Raw genomic sequence first — 5,876 nt, forward strand, 5'->3', positions numbered from 1 at the left:
AAAAAATAAATATACACTTATGTCACGCTCTTGTCATTAACATTTAATGTGCAAAGAGTGGGTGAACATTCTATATTTAATTAAAACACAAAATTATTACTTCCATCTGCACATGCAGACCTGAGAAGCAGCTTAAGGTGTACAAAAAATTTACATCTGGTATTCAAATTTAGGTGTGGGGAGACATTTTAGCCATATCAGGTGTCACACCATTCCTCTAGTGTAGAAAAAATATGATACATTATTTATTAATATTTGAAAACATTTTCAATATTTGAAGTTTCTCAGGCACTTTTATACAGTTTAAATCATGTGAGTGAATCACAGCTTCCCAGGGTTAGGAGATCTCTTCAGTTATTTTCATTTCTTATTTTTATTTTATTTTTTGGTTCCTTTGGAAACCCACACAGAATGTTCTTTTTCTAAGTATGGCTTTTTCAGTAATTCTTTTGTTCTTCATTTAGTGCCAAGGAGCACAGACCATGTTAAATCCACACAGCAGCCTGCAATCTCCTGAACCATATGCTATTTTTACAGCAGGTCACCTGTGGAAATGCTCTTTTCAATCAAATCTTTCTTCTCTTGGCTTGTCACTCTGATGGTTCACACTGGGGCTAATCCTGGTGCTGTTGCTCTGCAGCCACCGAAGCCACCATCTGCTCTTTGCCCTACTCCGGCCTTTGATCAAACAGTAAATAAATCCTTCAGGATAGGGAAGGATTTCCTGGGTGCTGGCCATACGGCAGCATATTTGGTCATTGCATGGAGCCCTGGGTAGTACTGTGATCACTGGTCAGTAAGGTACCTTCCCGTTATCTTCACTGGGACTTACGAAGGTTTCTCAGAGCGGAAATCAGACATTTTCATCTGCTTCAGAAATGGCAAAGCTGCTTGTGCATGGCTTTGAAATGAGGTTATCAAGTGGATATCATGTGCCTCAGAGCAGCAAAGGCTAAACTCCTGCAGGGACAGCGGAAACACCATACAGGCATTCCCACAGTCCCACCTGAAATATGTTTGCTGACAAGGAGCTCTGGTGGTCCGGAAAGGTGTTGATTACGGATTGTTTTCTTGGCTACATGTGAACAGACCTGAAACCAAAATGATAAGGCTGGGTAGCTGCAAGAGGAAATCCAAAATGCCAGAGGGGATCAAGATTTTCCTGACAGAGGAAAGAATCTGCAATAACACTACAATAGTACAGGACAGCAAACTTTAGCAGATCTTGTTTTTTGCTGGGGAGGCAACTGCTGAGCAAAGATGGGATGCAATGTATCACTTATCTCTCTGTGTGCATGGGGTTGAAGTGCTGAACGGTACAATTCTTGCCAAACCCTGCAAAACTGCATCTGACATTGCTTGAGATAGGACAGAGGCTAACTCAGTCGCTGAGTAAGCATAACTGGTGGGCCTTAAAATATCTGTAGTCTGTAACAGAATTGCTGAACTAACAAGCTGCTGAGCCAGCATAATGAATAGAACATAGCAAAAATAATGAAATAGCTTTGTGGTTAAGACAGCTGTAAACGAAAGAAAAGAGGAGCTGTCTATCAGCCTGTTTCAAAGAACCGGCTCCCTAGCCTCTTGTATTTTGACTAGAATAGATTCAGCAAAACAGCAGAAGGATAGTCTGGACAGCTGAGAATGTGCGTGGCCCGTGGGTCACAGCATTATAAGGAGATAAAAGGAACTGAGAAATTCATCAATGTGAGTTTATCAGAAGAAAATCAGCATTGCAGATGGCACAGGCTGAGAAAGGTGAGCATTTTCTCCAAATAAGCTTGAAATACTGGTCAGGATATGCTTGTGACGCCCAAGTGGCAACAGCAGGCATCTTGCAGACCTTTATAAGATATGAGAACTTAGAGATCTGGGCAGAAGAGTGGCTCATAGCAAGAATGCTATGCTGCTAATGACTTTGCTAAGAAGTTTATAATAAATATCCACTGCTTTTTATATAAATTCATCAGTTATCTTTTGGGATGGATGCAGAGATAGATAGATAGATAGATAGATAGATAGATAGATAGATAGATAGATAGATAGATAGATAGATTATAGACACATCCATCCATCCATCCATCCATCCATCCATCCATCCATCCATCCATCCATCCATCCATTCATGACCATAAAACTTATGATTTTCACTCATCATTCTGTTGTTAAAATTGCCTGTACTCATTATCTGGGTTTGGTTGCTGTATTTCTGAATCGTATTTATATTTGCTGTACTTTGATTTAGTGGAATTTTTATAAGCTACCAGTCAGTGTAAGGTATTAAAATCGTCACCTCCTTAATGTTGTGGATCCCTGTGGTAATAGTTCTACCTACTAAAAAATTTGTGTTAGTTTTCTGATATTAACAGTTAAATCTCAAGAAAATTAAAAATGAGCTGGATACTGATATGTAATCATTCATATTGCTAACCTGTTAGCCTGGTTTCTGATAGATTTAATCCAGGAGAACTAGCAAAACTACTAAATTATCAAAGTAGCTAGCATATCTGGGAATGCTTTAAAGGGTAACATGTTGGAAGCTGTTCCAAGTCAGCTGGTTGGATGTCACCAGCATGGTCTGGAGAGAGGATAGTTTGTTTGTACAGACACAAACTGCACCATGTCTGTTGGCTTTGGGAATGAAGCACAGAAGCCATTTCATCTTATGTAACATTTACCCACAGCCTGATATGTCTTTCCTACTCATGTCCATGAAACTTTTGAACAGAGTTCTACAGCTTGTGGTGGAACTTCCTCCTTTTTATCTGAACAGTTTTACAAAATGAAACTTTCTGAAAAGTTCAATTAAATAAAGCAGTGCTTACAGCATTTGAATTTATGTATGAATATTTGTTAAAATCCTACAAAACTTAGCAGAGCCTTATATCTTCTTACAAGGGTATAGATGATTTTATAAAATAAATGAATTTTAAATCCCATTCAGAATGTACCAAGATCCATAAACAGAATATTTTGCCTTTTTTGCTTTATAATTAACTTATATGACAATTTAATATGAGATTTTATATTGCCCTTTACAGAGAACACATCCTCAGCTTTTTCACACCCTTTTGCTTTAGAACATTTTTTCATTTATTTTTCATTCTGTATCTTAATAGAAAGCAGAAAAAAGTATGCAAAATATAACACATTGAGCTCTCCTTTCAAGCACAAACAGATCGCTTACTCTTGAATTAGTGGAAAAATGCCTTATGTCAGCATATTTGATTTTGAGTTTATATGAATTTGAGTCATTAAGCTGAAGTCTAGACTCAAAATGACTCTTTTTTCCTGTCATCTGGTTTTAATTGGACCATAATTTTATGTCTTCACAGGATGACTGATATGTTACTAGTATTTTAGCAAAAAAATATATGTAGAGAGAAAAATACATTATTTTCTTCTCTCACTTCCTATATCCTTTCCTCGAAGACTTAAAGAACTATTTAGCACTTTAAGGACTATTCTGTTTCCTGGACTAATTTCCAAAATGAGGGGAGAAAGTTCTCCTTATCTCTTTTCAAACTTAATTGTTGCCTTGTGGGATAAGTCACCAAACAGGAAACATGAGAAAAATTCTGCAAGGTGACACCTCCAGAAGGTGTTCACTTCAACCAACAAAGATTTGGAAATGGATTGGGAGGTCAAATATGTTAGTCTTTTAAAATCTGTGCCTAAATTGAAATAGACCATAGTAACAATGCAGAGGAGCTGCAGCGTTTCCCCTCTCAAGAAGCGACGTTCCAGGTCAGCAGCCATGTTGACAGCAGCTGTTCCTGCCGTGCCCGAGCCCTCCTCGCTCTCCTTAAGGAGGGCAGTGTTCATGTCCATGCTTAGTCAGTGCTCAGATATCTGTATTCATCCAGGCAGCTGTTCCTCTGTCCCCCATTCCCGTCACAACAACACTCAACGTACAGCCAGGACACTGATTTTATGGTGCCTGTTATAACAGAATATGCTAAACAGGGAAAAATACAGTACTGTTACTGAAAGCATTCATAATTCTTACCCGAAAAATAGACATACATCATGATCTATCTAAATAACAGTAAAAACATTATCGCTATAGCCAAATTCTAAATAATAATAAAGAATAAATAAGAGTGTAAGATAATTTTTTGTCGCTTCTTTTTTTTTCTCCGAAATGAAGATCAGGACACATTTCCGACATGAAATCTGCAAGCATAGCCATGTGGTACTTCATTGCTACTTAATGAAAGGTAAGATTCCATGTTAATAATAATAACAAAAAAGAAATTCCTAGAGTTGAGGGTTCAGAAAAAAAAAGCAATTAACAAAAACAGACATCATGGAAAGTATACTATCAAAATGTTGCTCTTTGTTTTGTCAGAATTAAGGAGGACTTTCTACAGTACTCACACAAACTAAACTCAGTCTCTGTGCTGCACAAGAGTAAATGTTGTCATTCTTAATTTTTCACCAAAAATGAATTGTCCAAATAAATAGGGAAACAAATACTGTTAAAATGTGGCTGCAGAATTTACTCTGTATCTGTTCTTTTATTCCTTGTTATTTATTTAACAGTTTATTCTGAAACTAGCCCCACTTTCCATTGTCTTTCTAACGGCTCAGTGAAAACCTGTGTCACTGCCAACTGCTGCTGCACCTGATGTTTTATTTTTGCAGCTCTCTCCAAAAACCTTGAGACATGAGCTTGTTCATGAGGCAAGCTTTTGTTACTAACCTAATGTAAAATAGCCAGTGGTGCCATTTGGTCGGCATAAGATTGCTTCTTTAACTACTGCACATGGTTAAAGTTTGCGATGATTTTAACTGGGGTTCAATGTATATATTAACAGGAGGCTGGAGGCCTCATTGGATTCCTTTCTGCTATATTCAAAATCACCATAGGTGTTATTTATACCACTTCTGTTCTTAGTGCATTTGCCAAGAAAGAAAGCCAGTCCAACACAGTTGTCATCTAAAAATAAACACCAATGAGATCTTCTTCCTGTGGGTTGTAAGGTCATTCTGTAACTCAGCATGGTTCATTGATCTCTTCTACCCCCCGTGCCTTTCCAGATTTATTGGAAATCTGTTCAAAGGAGAATATATCTTACCGCTTGCTACTCTAGGAACTGCTGCTAAATGCCGAGTAAAAGATTCTTTTCTATTCTCTTTATTCCTTGTCCTTAGAGACAGAACCGAGGAAAATCTTCCCAAGTCTCTCAGACATCAGCTGAAAACAGATGAGCTGGGAATACAGGTTGAATACCTTTTGCAGCTCTTCCTTTGGACAAGTTCACCAAGTTCAGGAAATACCTTGGGAACAATTCATGTCAGTGTGTCTGTATTGCTTCTGTCATTAGCATGAAGAGCCTCAAAGTAATCTAAGTCAATGATCTGATTACTAATAAAGAGCAGCACTGGATACAGGTCAGACATGTGCTTTGTATTTCCCTTCCTTTTCATATTTCACAGTATTAAACAGTACTGTGAAGAGAGAAATCTTGCTACTAGCAAGAGATGTATCTGTATACCTATACTTCTCATCAACCTAATCAACATCATGCATTTCATGCAATTCAAGCATTCATGTAAAGCATATGTAACTCATTAGAAAAAATGGAGTTTCATCCACATTCACTCGGTTATGTCCCCTCTTCACTGTAAATCCTGAAACAAATGGGAAAATTTGAACACATGTGCTGGGAGTTTTACTAGGAGCTCAGCAGCTGGTATATAATCACTGAGGTTTGATTAATTTGTTGTTCTTTATCTTTTTCTTTCTTTAAAATAAAAGTTTCTTTAAAATAAAGGCTTTCTTAGCAAGACTAATGTATATGCACTCAAGCCAGCAGTATGTGAGTAATGTGAATTAATAAAATAATTTGTAAGCAGTAGGATACTGGGGT

General features: G+C 37.5%; 1 long non-coding RNA gene across 1 annotated transcript; it reads left to right on the forward strand.

Annotated features, from left to right (window-relative positions):
* Positions 1 to 1,547: 1,547 nt before the first annotated feature.
* Positions 1,548 to 5,655, forward strand: LOC135298023 (uncharacterized). Its single transcript, XR_010359983.1, has 3 exons — positions 1,548 to 1,758; positions 4,151 to 4,220; positions 5,158 to 5,655. It is a non-coding gene; the product is annotated as an uncharacterized LOC135298023 (long non-coding RNA).
* The last annotated feature ends 221 nt before the right edge of the window (positions 5,656 to 5,876 follow it).

This window comes from Passer domesticus, chromosome 3 (genome assembly GCF_036417665.1).
Source record: "Passer domesticus isolate bPasDom1 chromosome 3, bPasDom1.hap1, whole genome shotgun sequence".
NCBI classification, from domain to species: domain Eukaryota; kingdom Metazoa; phylum Chordata; class Aves; order Passeriformes; family Passeridae; genus Passer; species Passer domesticus.